This window comes from Aquarana catesbeiana, linkage group LG05, assembly GCF_042186555.1.
Source record: "Aquarana catesbeiana isolate 2022-GZ linkage group LG05, ASM4218655v1, whole genome shotgun sequence".
In the NCBI taxonomy this organism is placed as follows: Eukaryota; Metazoa; Chordata; class Amphibia; order Anura; family Ranidae; genus Aquarana; species Aquarana catesbeiana.
Window position 1 is genome coordinate 29503746 of NC_133328.1, and position 14981 is coordinate 29518726.

The window sequence follows — 14981 nt, forward strand, 5'->3', positions numbered from 1 at the left end:
TAGTCATCAGTACCGAGATAGTCCACCACAACTATTGAGGCTGGGAATAAGTATATGGTCAGCTTCAGCAACTGCCCTACTTCCCCACCCTCACGCTTTTTCTCTATATTAATTTGGATGATGGTACTTTGTTATATTTAGCTAAACTTTATTATATGAGGCTATATTCCCAGTTAAAATTATACATTTTGAGCTTTTGCAGTCTGCTGTGTTACATAAAAAAAAAACACTTATGCAATATCCTGATAAAGAGCAGACGTTGGTGGTTATTTTCTTAGGGTAAATAAATGGGGCTGCGCAAACTACAAAAAAGTTGCGTCTCTCCTCTATCGATGGGCCACGGTGCACCTTGGACAGCCTAGTAGTCCATTCCCAGTGCCTTGCGCCTGCGCAAAGGCCACCGCACATCAGCCAATGACTTCACACGCCGGCTGAGCGGCGTGCATATAAAGCAAACACGCTCACCAGACTGTCTGTCTACACTTCAAGGGTGACCATACTCCATCACAGCCGTATACAATGTAAAAAGAATCACATTAAACAAGTGACTTGCCTTTTAGCATCTCAGTGCATCTACTCTAGCTTCACTTACAGTGTATTGACTTTTTTCATAGTTATATCTGCTGCCATCTGTTTAAACCTTCCTTGATAAGGGAGACAGCTGATTTGCAGCAGGTTTTTGGTTTGTGATTTATGCAACCACAGCCTGTACCTATCTGATTTATATTTCAGTAATTATCCATTAATTCTTTTTCCTATTTACTATCTTACTGATTATCATTTAATGAGAGCTGCATTATGCCCATCCCTTAGCCCAGGTTCACACTGAGCTGCGGGAAGGAAGCCCTGCAAGTTCAGCTGAACTCGCACGATTTCACTCCCACGTGTCAGTCCCGATTTCAGCTGCGATTTCACAGACATAGTACAGAAACAACGCTTTGAAATCAGTGTGGCGCCGCACCGATTAGGACTGTGCCACTGCCGGCAATTGCCGCCGATTTGACATGCGATTTGACATGTCAAATCGCTTGTCAAAACGCACCAGTGTGAGCCTGGGCTAATGCTTTTTCAGCATCTTACTGCCTGCCTCTTCTCTCCATCTGTGGCAATTAGACACGTGCGATTAGTTTCGTACGAATCGAAAATTCGTACGAATTTCCATAAATTCGTACATTCGGGAGGATCCGAAATACGAATTGCTATGCTTCCGAATTTTGTACGAAATATTAAATTTCGTTTACGAATTTCGGATCCAAATTCCGTTACAACGGAAACGAGAATGTTAGTTAATTACAATTATTCGTTATGATGAAGTTAAAAAACCCAGGAAGTCAGCACAGCACAGGGATGGTGGGAGCCCCTCATAATAAATTCATCATAACGAACATTCGTAATTGTTACAAAAAGTTAACGAACCTAATGAAAATTCGTATTTCGGACGAATCCAAATTGAATTTCGGACACGAATTACGAAATATGAATTAATTCAAATACAAAATGGAACAGAAGGAAACGAAACAAATTTATTGACGGCGCACATGTCTAGTGACAACTTCCACACGGCACCCTTGGCTCATTAGCATATCAACCTCTTGTGCTGTGAGTATGTGCTATATATAATTATTTTGGGGTGCAATTTCACGCTGTATGGCGCTTATTAGTTTTTATCTTCTTCTTTATCATTATCTATGTCCTATTTCAATTAATTCGTTGTTAATTCGTAACTAATGGAGTACTATCATATATTCTAGTTTGGTCCACCACCCCATCTTTGGATTTTGCTGGGAGACAGTGGCAGCTGAGTCGGGTGAGTGGTGACGCAAACGTTAATTCAAACCTTTGTTATATTGATCTTTTTCGTTTTTTATACTATCGAAAATTGTCAATGTAATTGTCTTAAACTAAGTTTTGTTTCTTACATAGTGATATACCTCTTGTTATTAATATATCCCATGAGGAAGTCCAAGGTGATGAAACATGTCAGGATAACCACCATACTATCACCCTCTGTGGGACAAGAAAACCTATTGGTCTAAAGGCGCACCTTAAGACAAGTTGTATTTGATGTTTATTTATGTTTGTTTGACAATAACAAACTTTTAAATTGTCTGTTCTGTCTTAATAAAAATATATAAAATATTTTTATATGCAAAAAAATCCTTGTTTTCAACATTGATGGCACCCAGAAAATCCCCTCAAAAATTACCTTTGTATCTACAAAAAAGTTGTGTTTAAAAAATTTGAAAGAAAATGCATGTTTTTTTTTTTCCATTTTTTTCTTGATAAAAGCCTAAGGAATAAAAATATGTATATCCAAAGCTTCACTGAAAAACACATTTGGGTAGACTACAAGTGTTAAAATGAACGAAGACTAGGACAAGGGTTATAGGGAGAAACAGGTGCAGGTCCTCTCTCCTGCCAGCAGGTGTCAGTATAATGCTATAACATAAACTTTAATATCGTTCTTTCTTATCCACAATTCAGCAGCACACCATCTGGCCTTGTGCATTATTTTGCAGTTGCTCTAAAATATGATAAAAAAGCAACTGGAGCATGAGAATTTGGGATTACTGTGGGATATTTCATTTATTTCAGGCTTATTGCTTTAGTGCAATTTTTCTACGTACGGAGCTCTGTTCTTATAGAAGCCAACTGACCTATACTCCATTATTGGTGTGTTTGGTTTAACCAGTTAATAAAAGGGAGCAGAGATGTGCATGACATAGTTACATAGTCTTGTTAAAAAAGACACAAGTCCATCCAGTTCAACTAATAACAAAATAATGTTTTGTTTCATATTAGTTTGTTAATTCCATCATTTCGCTTCGTCATATTCGTTATGATAGGATGATTTGTTGTTGAAATATGCTTAGTATATTCGTTGTTTCTGAATCGATTCGTAGTTGGGAAATTATTTCAGAAGATCATCTATTTCCGTTTTAACGTGCTAATTTGTTATTTCTGGAGATTACTTATGTAGTATGTACTCTGGGTTGGATGGAGGTGGATCCATCAGAATCTCTGAATCATAACATTATTCGTTATGTTATAGTCCAAAAAGCACTTTACAGAAATAAACATTAATTCTACCACAAAGGCCAATATGTTGGACCCTACTCTAATGCCGCGTACACACGGCCGGACTTCCCAACACAAAAAGTCCGATTGGAGCTTTTGGTCGGACATTCCGACCATGTGTATGCCCCATCGAACTTTTTCTGTCGGCATTTCCGACGGACTCAGATATAGAACATGTTCTAAATCTTTCCGTCGGAAATGCCAACGGAGTTTAGCCCGTTGGCAAGTCCGGCCGTGTGTACGTGGCATTAGATGCAAATGAATACAAGTAATAGCAGGAGTCCTTGCGGAGAGAAATGCTTTCATTGTGCAGTTGATAGCAGTACTGTCTGCTCACCAGAAGTAACAGGTAATAAGACACAATACAACATCGACAAGGTATCACCCGGTGCACAGAGATGACTTCACACGTGAGCCTTCACCAAAACCATGCACTTACCAGATGGAGGCTTTTACTAAGCATCAATCCATATTTAGAACCCCGTCACCTTCAGTCAATCCCACCAGTTGAGCAGGGACTGGTATCCGTAACGCCACACTAGGTATAAACAAGCTCACCAGCAAGGAGCCCAGAAAAGCTTTTATAGGGTAGTATTTATTGGCTTACAAAAGTCCATACAAATGTTAAAACCATAGTAACACATCAGTGAGTGCACTTACAGTGGTGGCCACCACTCCAAATACATGGAGACAGTGGCGTGGCATCACCAAATAGGCCACTTCCTGTCTTTCAGGGAAGGAGACCTGATTTTTCTCTGCTGCAGTTCAGTAACACTAATGCCGTGTACACACGGGCGGACTTTTCGGCATCAAAGGTCCGACGGACTTTCGACAGACTTTTGACGGACTTCCGAACGAATGGATCACACCAAAGTCTGACGGATTCGGCCGTGATGATGTACGACCGGACCAAAATAAGGAAGTTGATAGCCAGTAGCCAATAGCTGCCCTAGCGTCGGTTTTTGTCCGTCGGACTAGCATACAGACGAGCGGATTTTTGATTTTTCGACCGGACTCGAGTCGGTCGGAAAGATTTGAAACATGTTCCAAATCTAAAGTCCGTCTGATTTTCGACCGAAAAAGTCCGCTGCAGGTCCGATGAAGCCCACAAACGGTCAGATTGTCCGACGGATTCGTCCCGTTGGACCAGTCCGGTCGAAAAGTCCGCCCATGTGTACACGGCATAAGGCTCTGTTCACATCTAGGTGTATGGGGGCGACAATCGTGGTAAAATTGCACAAATAGAATTGCAGGACGCCCGTTGCCCAAAAGAAGCTCATGCACTTCTTTTGGGCGACTGGTGTCCCGCGATTCTGTTCGCGCCTTTTTACCGGGATTGTCAACGGACGAATCGCGGAAAATCGCGCCGCTTTTGGGATTCTATTGAAATAGACGGGCAAAGCACTGGGTACACATGGGCGTCCCACGATTTGCCACTATTGCGAATCGTGGGCAGAATCATGGCGATTCCGCCCGCGATTTGGAAAGCGGCAATGTGAACGGAGCCTTACAGGTCTTGTCCCTCCCCCAGCCTGTGATTGGGCAGTGAAAGGAGAGGCAGTAGACTGATGAGCCCATCTCTCTGTCAATCTGCTCTCACCTCCTATCAGCATGTTCCTTGTTAGCACAAAAACTGACCGGCTCCTTGTGCTGCTTCTCCCCCACCTAGCCTGAGCGCAGCTGTTTGGGGATTGCTAGAGGCTGAGCCAAATTCAAGAACTTAGGGCCCATTCACACCAGGTGTGGTGGGACTGCTTTGGACGGGTATTCTAGTGCAGTCTAACTGTGATCTGCGTATCGGCACTGCACCACAGTGTAAAGTGTATGTGAATGCAAACAACTTACAAACCACACAGTGGCATTGGGCACTGTTAACATAACACACTCGGTGGCTTTTGCCAGCTTCATGGATGGTAATACTAAGCTGCTCTGCTGCCGTCTATCAAATGGTGGACATTGGACAGCATGGCATCAGCTGCATCTGCACACTGTCTCTTGAAGTCGGGGGAAGAAAACTGACCATGCTAGACCAGATCTACGATACTTCCATGCCTAGTGTGGTCAGTTTGAAATGTAGACCAAGAGGAACATGCATTATCACCAGGCATTTAGTAAATAAATTGAAAATAAAAGTCATACAAGCTAATCACTGTATTTTAGGAACTATATATAAAACACAAAACATATATAGAACCCCCTTGCCCACTGATTTGCCCTGTATTGGCACTATATATCCACTGGAGCATTTGTATTTTGCAGAGTAGGGAATGGACAGCTACACATGTATTGCAATGCAAGTGAACTAAAAAATCCCTGTTTTTGTACAGTTTGTTAGAAATGGCAGAGTGCAGAAGGTTCATCCAACATTTTTAGTGTTAAAGGATAAGTTCACCTTTTGAGAAAAATTATTAAATGCACATATTTTTTGCAGGGAAAAAAAAGTGCATTATTTTTTCCCTAAGGAGCCTGGAAAGGGGGTGCAATGCCACATTCCTGCAGACAAGCCCTGTAGCTTTGAGCCCGTACCTCCATATGAGGCTGCACATCAGTGACCTCGCAGTCCATCCTGAACTTTAGATCGTCAGCCGCAATGGCTGACTGGCTGTAGTGGTAGGGTATTAGATAGAAAGATCTGGATGCCGCACACTGGATAAAGTAGAAAACTTGTCTTTATTGTAGAGATAGGACCATCAAAAGTACAAGACAATCATGCAGAATGTACAGGATCAACTGACGCGTTTCACTGAGTGCTTTCGAGTGTGAAACGCGTCAGCTGATCCTGTACATTCTGCATGATTGTCTTGTACTTTTGATGGTCCTATCTCTACAATAAAGACAAGTTTTCTACTTTATCCAGTGTGCGGCATCCAGATCTTTCTATCCAATACCTTGCTCTATTCAGCATTTAGCCAGCACCTGGGACTCTTCAACTCTGAAGGCTTCACATTAACTTTACACCTGGGTCTGGATCCACCTGAGCGGTGAAACACTCTCCTGGCTGTAGTGGCAGTTCGTGTATTCACAGCAAACTGTGAATGAATGATGCGGCTGTGTGGGCGGAGCCCCGCATGGCCACGCAATTTTCAAATAGTGACAGCGGGCGGAGGAAGAAGATCTCCTCAGTCGCTGTCACAGGAAGGGTGGAGAGGCTGCAGCTGCTGGAACTTGTTACATGTTACACCCTAAATATGTTTCAAAAGGTGAACTTATCCTTTAACACGTGGTCTCACCCTCTTTAGTACCTGATGGGCTATATATATGTATAAGCTATTTGAATCTAAGCACAAGTACAGTCTACCTTATTTCTATTGCGTTGCAGGTCAGTGGCCAGACCTGAACCTTGCAGCTATCCTACAGCTTGTGTCTATCTACCCCATATTGGCACTATATCCACTGTAGCATTTGCATTTTGCAGAGTAGAGTAGGGACTGGCCAGAGAGATATTACTTTGATGGAGTTGACCAGCTTACGCATGTATTGCAGTATATGTGAACTAAAAATCCCTTCTCTTGTGTAAAGTTTGCTAGACAAGATGTATAGCAGTGTACAGAGGGTTCATCCAAGATTTTTAGTGGAACAATCATAGGGTATGTAGATATGACATGTGAACTACATGACATGCTGATCAGACACACATCACCCCCCCCTTCCAGGGAGGAAACCCACAGAACCTGTTTACCAGATGTTGCCAGTGTTTCAGGAACTGTAGCAGGCCCCTAGGGGAATCATTAAACACGCAAGACTGTAGCATTGGAAGCATGCGTTTACTCTGTGAATATTTTACATAGGCAGTTTGGGGACCCTGAGTTTTATCCAGACGGCTTGCCGTTTCATATATTTGTAAATTGACATCTTATATCTTTGTTACATTAAATGTGTGCTTTACAAAATAATATTCATTTAAATACAGTGCCTTAAAAAAGTATTCATACACCTTTAAAATTTTCCACATCTTGTCATGTTACAACCAAAAACGTAAATGTATTTTATTGGGATTTTATGTGATAGACCAACACAAAGTGGCACATAATTGTGAAGTGGAAAGAAAATGATAAATGGTTTTCAAAATGTTTTACAAATAACTGTGATTGTGAAATGTGAAAAGTTTGGCGTGCATTTGTATTCGGCCCCCCTCAGTCTATACTTTGTACAACCGCCTTTCGCTGCAAATCTTTTTGGGGATGTCTCTACCAGCTTTGAACATCTAGAGAGGGACATTTTTGCCCATTCTTCTTTGCAAAATAGCTCAAGCTCTGTCAGATTGGTTGGAGAGCGTCTGTGAACAGCAATTTTGCCACAGATACTCAATTGGATTTAGGTCTGGCCTTTGACTTGGCCATTCTAACACATGAATATGTTTTCATCTAAACCATTACATTGTAGCTCTGGCTGTATGTTTAGGGTCGTTGTCCTGCTGGAAGGTGAACCTCCGCCCCAGTCTCAAGTCTTTTGCACTCTAATAGGGCGTACACACGGTCGGACTTTGTTCGGACATTCCGACAACAAAATCCATGGATTTTTTCCGACAGATGTTGGCTCAAACTTGTCTTGCATACACACGGTCACACAAAGTTGTCGGAAAATCCGATCGTTCTAAACGCGGTGACATAAAACACGTACGTCGGGACTATAAACGGGGCAGTGGCCAATAGCTTTCATCTCTTTATTTATTCTGAGCATGTGTGGCACTTTGTCTGTCGGATTTGTGTACACACGATCGGAATTTCCGACAACGGATTTTGTTGTCGGAAAATTTTATCTCCTGCTCTCCAACTTTGTGTGTCGGAAAATCCGATGGAAAATGTTCGATGGAGCCCACACACGGTCCAAATTTCCGACAACACGCTCCGATCGGACATTTTCCATCGGAAAATCTGACCGTGTGTACGGGGCATAACAGGGTTTCTTCTAAGATTGTCCTGTATAGATGTCTCCATCCATCTTCCCATCAACTCTGACCAGCTTCCCTGTCCCTGCTGAAGAAAAGCATCCCCACAACATGATGCTGCCACCACGTTTCACGGTGGGGATGGTGTGTTCACGGTGATGTGCAGTGTTAGTTTTCCGCCACACATAGCGTTTTGCTTTTAGGCCAAAAAGTTCACTTTTGGTTTCATCTGACCAGAGCACCTTCTTCCACATGTTATCCTTTTATTATTTGCACTATTTATATGTTGTATTTTTCTATGGTGACTGCGCTGTGAACAAGGCTAAGTGCCGAAACACGTCAGCTGTCACATTTTAATGGTCATGTAATAATAAAAGATTACAGAAGAATTTCCATGGTTGCTGGCATTTCATTTTTTTTTCTTCCACATGTTTGCTGTGTCCCCCACATGGCTTCTCACAAACTGCAAATGGGACTTCTTATGACTTTCTTTGAACAATGGATTTCTTCTTGTCACTCTTCCATAAAGATCAGATTTGTGGAGAGCACGACTAATAGTTGTCCTGTGGACAGATTCTCCCACCTGAGCTGTGGATCTCTGCAGCTCCTCCAGAGTTACCATGGACCTCTTGGCTGCTTCTCTGATTAATGCTCTCCTTGCCCGGCCTGTCAGTTTAGGTGGACGGCCATGTCTTGGTAGGTTTGCAGTTGTGCTATACTCTTTCCATGTTCAGATGATGGATTGAACAGTGCTCCGTGAGATGTTCAAAGCTTGGGATGTTTTTTTTATAACCTAACCCTGCTTTAAACTTCTCCACAACTTTATCCCTGACCTGTCTGGTGTGATCCTTGGCCTTCATGATGCTGTTTTTTTTTTTTTTTGGGGAGTTGTATCTGGAGTTGTGTTTGGGCGGGGGTGGTTTGGGGGCAATGGATATGTGTGATTTGGACCTTTTGTTGTATAATGAAAAGAATCAATAAAAAGTATTTGATTGAAAAAAAAAAAAAAAAAGGTTCTCTACGAAACCTCTGAGGGCTTCACAGAACAGCTGTTTTTATACTGAGATTAAATTACACACAGGTGGACTCTAATTAATTGAATTCTGAATGCAATTGGTTCCAGTAGATTTTAGTTAGGGGTATCAGAGTAAAGCAGGCTGAATACAAATGTACCCCACACTTTTCACATATTTATTTGTAAAAACTTTAGAAAACCATTTATAATTTTCCTTCCACTTCACAATTATGTGCCACTTTGTGTTGGTTTATCACATAAAATCCCAATAAAATCCATTTACATTTTTGGTTGTAACATGACAAAATGTGGAAAATTTCAAGGGGTGTGAATACTTTTTCAAGGCACTGTATAAAAGTGCGGAAACTTTTTGAAGACCCCTCTTATATAGGTTCATGCTCCATGCATTTAAAATTCAACATCTAAGCAGTCAGATGGAGTTCTAAGTACTGTATTTCACTATAGAAACTCACTTTACTGTTCTAAATACTTGTAAAATGCAAAACTCCGGTGGGTGTAACAACATGTCCGCTTTCCCCCTTCTTAGTGAATCCTTACTGTGGATGAGTGTGGGGTGTAGCAAGATGGTGGCAACAGAACGTCACTTCCGTAGCAAACTGCAATGGGTCGCTGAATATGTCGTTACAGGGGCAGAGCATGGGTGACCTTCAAATAATGCCCCCCCCTGAAAAAAAGTTCTGCGGACGCCCATGCTTGTGGCGCGTTCCTGCGGGTTAGCTGCACTGAGCCATAGACTTCTATTATACAGTATCCTGTGGGTTTGGCGTGCTTTCAGAAAACCCACCACGCTTGCAAGATGTAAAAGAAGTCTATGGCTCAGTGTAGCTAACCTGCAGGAGCGCTGCACTTCACCTTCGGATCAGTGTAAAAGCAGCCTTATAGGGGGCTCAGGACAGTAAAGGCTCATTTACATTTGATGTTTGGGGGGGGGGGGGGGCGGTAACACCCCCATACATAGTTCACTGTGGCGCATGACTGGTTACCAAATCACTTAGGTGGCCCTCGCTCTTCAAAGGGTTGGTTGAGCACCCCTGCTTTAAAGTATTTCGGGAACCAAATATTAACGACAAGAGTTTCTGCATATACAAAATCTATTGAATGCAGATTTTGAATCCTCTACTCTCAGGTTGTGTACAGCTGTATAACCAACATATGGTAGACAGATGTTTGTATATGCAAACCTAACATATTTCATAGAGTGCACCTTTCAGTGATTTTACAGCTCTGCATGAATACATTTCTGGCATTTCAGAACAGCTTTACCTTGTTATGGTTAGAAAGCAGTTCTTGAGCCCGTTAAGTAACTTTGCCTAGGCTGAGATGATGTCATCCGTCATTGGGTGCACCATGAGACTATGGAAATAGTAGGGACATGCTGAAGGTTTTTTTTTTTTACCCTAATGCATTCTATGCATTAAACTATAATTAAAGGCAAAACTTTTATTTTAGTTTTGGATAGAGTGGAGATGGATTAGAACACCTGTCAGCTTTTATTGCTGTCTGTTGTTGTGGAAAATTTTATTAATGTATGTTGTCAGATGTCCCCCAGTGTCAGTTTTGCTGTAATACGCTCATGCGAGTGTATTCACACATACAGATGTTGGTGGAAGACCATTGGCTGCGGAAACATTCCCGTGGACACGGCAGATTTGTTTGCTCTTTTAGGGATGTTTGTGTACCAGGAGACTGGCCACCTCCTGGCGACTGCAATAACGTTTCAAGCAAGCAGATCTGCGTACATGGGAACCATAGCATAACCATAGAAAATGATGGCCCACTGAGCCATGATAAGAGTACAGCTCGTGTCATTGGTAGCAGTGGGAATGTGCACACGATCGTCACAATCACAAGACGCTTGCCGTATGGCTCTGCACACGACTCTGCACATGTCACTACTGAAATTCTATTTGAATATATACATGTGTGTGACTGGTTCTTTTGAAAGAATACAAGTGTCTGATTGGCTGATTCTGAAGCCACCTCCTTCCTTATTATATGTTATTCATGTTTACGGTATAAATAAAAGCAGTAGAGCATTCTATGGCAGGATTTTGCTAAGCTCAAAGTGATACCAGCGTCTGTCTGTGTTACTTGGAGATAAACAAGCAGGCTTTCCCGGAATTATACAAGGAAGCTATGATTGTGCTTATTAGAGCATGGAATTATTTGCTTATAGGAGAAGCTTTATTTAATCCACAACAGATGATGGGGCAGAGATTTCGGAGCCAACAGAACTTTCTTATCCAGCGGACCTCGAAGGGGGAATGAGGATCTAGAACCATACCAGCAAAGGCCGGCCTATGGTAAGACAACCATACTTCAAGTTTTTTTGAACATTTTTGCTGTTCTGTGTTCGGGATCTTGATTTCTCTGTCTGCTGTATGGGGTAAGTTCTGCTAGGCAAAAGAACCTTGTTTTTTTTGTTTTTTCGCTTTCTGTATAATGGCGGGACTTTAATTGTAGGATATATTTTTGTCATTGTAAGTAGGTCTATTAATTGGGGGAGTACCTATATTCAAATCCTCTATAGGTCCCATTTAATACATACCTAAAGTGAATGCTGTGTGTGACTGAGCAGGCTTATAAGTAACTGTATGTTGTGAAATAAGTTTGTGATGTATATGAGAAATAGAAATAAATTGTGATTATTACCTATGTATGGGACCAACAAGCCAGTTGTGTATATTGTTTAACCAATTCAGCCCCGGAAGATTTGGCTGCTCAATGACCAGGCCATTTTTTGCGATACGGCACTGCGTCGCTTTAACTGAAAATTGCGTGGTCGTGCGACGTTGTACCCAAACACAATTGACGTCCTTTTTTTCCCACAAATAGAGCTTTCTTTTGGTGGTATTTGATCATCTCTGCGGTTTTTATTTTTTGCGCTATAAACAAAACAAGAGTGGCAATTTTGAAAAAAACACAATATTTTGTACTTTTTGCTATAATAAATATCCCCAATTTTTTTTTTAAATACATTTTTTTTCTCAGTTTAGGCCGATATGTATTCTTCTACATATTTTTGGTAATAAAAATCGCAATAAGCGTATATTGATTGGTTTGCGCAAAAGTTAGAGCCTCTACAAAATAGGGGATAGATTTATGGCATTTTTATAATTTTTTTTTTTACTAGTAATGGCGGCGATCTGTGATTTTTATCGAGACTACGACATTATGGCGGACACATCGGACACTTTTGACACATTTTTTGGGACAATTATACAGCGATCAGTGCTATAAAAATGAACTGGTTACTGTATAAATGTCACTGGCAGGGAAGGGGTTAACACTAGGGGGCAATTAAGGAGTTAACTGTGTTCCCTAGTGTGTGTTCTAACTGTGGGGGGAGGGGACTGACTATAGGAGATGACGGATCGTGGTTCCTAGCTATTAGGAACTCACAATCTGCATCTCCTCTACTCACAGAACAGGGATTTGTGTTTACACACACACATGTCCCTGTTCTGCCTCTCGTGCCCGCGATCGCGCGTGGCCGGCGGTCATCGCGACCACCGGTCACGAGCATCGGCACCCCCGCAGTGCAGCGGGCGCGCGCCTGCTATCCCGCTTAAAGGAGCTGATGTACAGCTACGACAGTTCGCGGGATCGTGCCGACCTTCCGCAGTATAATGACGGCGGCTGGTCGGCAAGTGCTTAACTGATGCAAGACATATGTCCCCATAAATGTAATAATATTTTTCACCTACAAATAGTTTAGTGAACTTTGATGTAGTTTAGAAAAGGCTTGGTTGGAAGTTGTTTTTTTTTTTTTTTTTTTTAAATAGCTGCCGCATATTCAAGTGGCCATGTGGCTGAGGGGGGGGGCATGCATTGTTGGGACATGTTTTAGGATTCTAGGCAATAGCATGGGGGGAGTTCTTTTGTTTTGAGGTGAAAAGATCAAGCATGAAAGCCGCATTTTCTTGGTCCTGTGTATCTGTTGACCTTCCAACTTTCAGAGTAAAGTATTGAACAGGAGAGTATGTTTGAGCCGTGTTATTTTGTGTTTTATGTAACTTTGGTGTTTTTGAATGTGTTGTTTGGTTGGACAGCCTGTGTTCCTATGGGCCCTAATTGATGTAGCCTAAAGTGTTTGTCTACGGTTAAGTGTTCATTCAGTGCCTTAATTGTGTAGTCAGTTTTTGTGGGGAGAAATTTTGGTTTTCTAGTGAAGAAATCTCGGTTTGTGCTGGTTTTGGCGGGATCGGCGACTGCATTTCATTTGTTAATGCCACCATTTTGTCGTGGTCCGGCTTTCGTCGGCCATTTTGCTGTAGTCTGGATTTCTTCCACCATTTTGTCGTGGCCTGCTTTTCGTTTGTTGCAACTGCCATTTCGTGTCTGCTGCGTTTTGGTTTTGGGTGGGATTGCTCTGCTTTTGGGCCAGGTTTCAGCGTTTAGAGAGGTTGAGTCATGTTTTTACAGGAGTTTCAGTAATCTGACTGCCCAGGGGACTTGGGAGTCGAGGGGGATTCCCTCCTATTTGCAATATGGGGGTTTATTCCACCCTTTCCTGGACAAAGGGTTTTTAGACATGTTGAAGTTTCCTATATGATGTTATAAAGTCCAGAGGGGGTAACCATAGCTATTCCAGGCTTTTCCTCTCCCTCCCCGTCCATTGATATGTAAATAAACCAGTTAGATGGGTTTTTAGAGATCAGCAGAGAACAGGCAACAGCAAGTTCTTTGCAGGATGTGATGTATCAACAGGAAGTTGGTGGGAGGAGCTTGGGGTCTTTTTGAAACAAGCATGTGGACAAAGGGACTTGTGTTTGGAAGGACGATGGAAATTACTTTGGTTTTTAAATTAAATTCCAGTTCTTTTGTGAAGTTTTATACTGTAATACAGTTTTGGGTAGAGAGTAAACGGGAGGCATCCACGTTATTGTTGTAACATCTAGGTACAGAGAGAAGCCACGTTGTTCTGTAGCGAAAGCGATCGTAAGTGTGTTGTGCAGTTTAGTCTGGAGACACAGTGTACGGTCGTACAGCGGAAGCACTTGTGTATGCCTACACTGTGAGGGGTAGAGACATAATTCGGGGGGTGATCTGTGGTTGTTGCCCAATGGTTTGGCATAGTTAATAGTTGGTTGTTATTACGGGTATTGCAGTGTAAAAGAGAGGTATTCTGTAGTTCTGTGCCAAAAGAGTTGGGACAACAAGCCATAGAGTTCAATAACGCCTCGGTTAGGTTTTCTAGTTGGTGGACTGGACCAGATAGTGGTTGTAGTCCATCAATCCACCATAGAAGAAGGCACCGGGCGGTGCTCTCCTAAATGGGTGCAAGGGTTTACCTGGACACAGGGGTAAGACTATAAGCCGATTCAAATCGGGGGGGGGGTTGGGGGCTGGGGATTATGTAAAACTGATGTTGAACTTTAAAACAGATATGATGATACAAAGTGGTTTGGGACTTTAAATGTACCTCCTTGGGTCTAATAAACACTAAACCAGTGGTATAAAAATAAACGTCTTTATTCAAAATGTTATACAATTTTTTAAAAAGGTTTGTTTTAAAAACAAATTTTCAAACTATTTGTCCAGGATGATGTTGTCCTGGCTTTGGGATCCAATTTTTCAGCCAACGTGTTTCAGGTTATTTATCACCAACCACTATGCAAAACTATACAGGTGATTTTTTTCATGTTCGCTTCTTCATTTTTATTTAACATACAAATAACCATAACTTATTGTACACCCTGTAAATGAACTCACTTTTTCCGTGAGTACTCACAAAGGATAAAACTTTCGAAGACATTATCTACTAAGTGTTTGTATGTGTTGATACTATACAATGGAATTTGTTGTTAAATACTCATTGTTTTATATATGATTTTTCAGGATCTAAGGCCCTGATGAAGTGGGTCAGCCCGCAAAACGCGTTGGATCAAAAATTGGATCCCAAAGCCAGGACAACATCATCCTGGAAAAATGGTTTGAAAGTTTGTTTTTAAAAAAGACTTAAAAAAAAAAAAATAA

General features: G+C 41.7%; 1 long non-coding RNA gene across 1 annotated transcript; it reads left to right on the forward strand.

The window, feature by feature from the left end:
• Positions 1 to 11025: 11025 nt before the first annotated feature.
• LOC141144149 (uncharacterized) lies at positions 11026 to 14981 on the forward strand. Its single transcript, XR_012244359.1, has 2 exons — positions 11026 to 11305; positions 14844 to 14981. It is a non-coding gene; the product is annotated as an uncharacterized lncRNA (long non-coding RNA).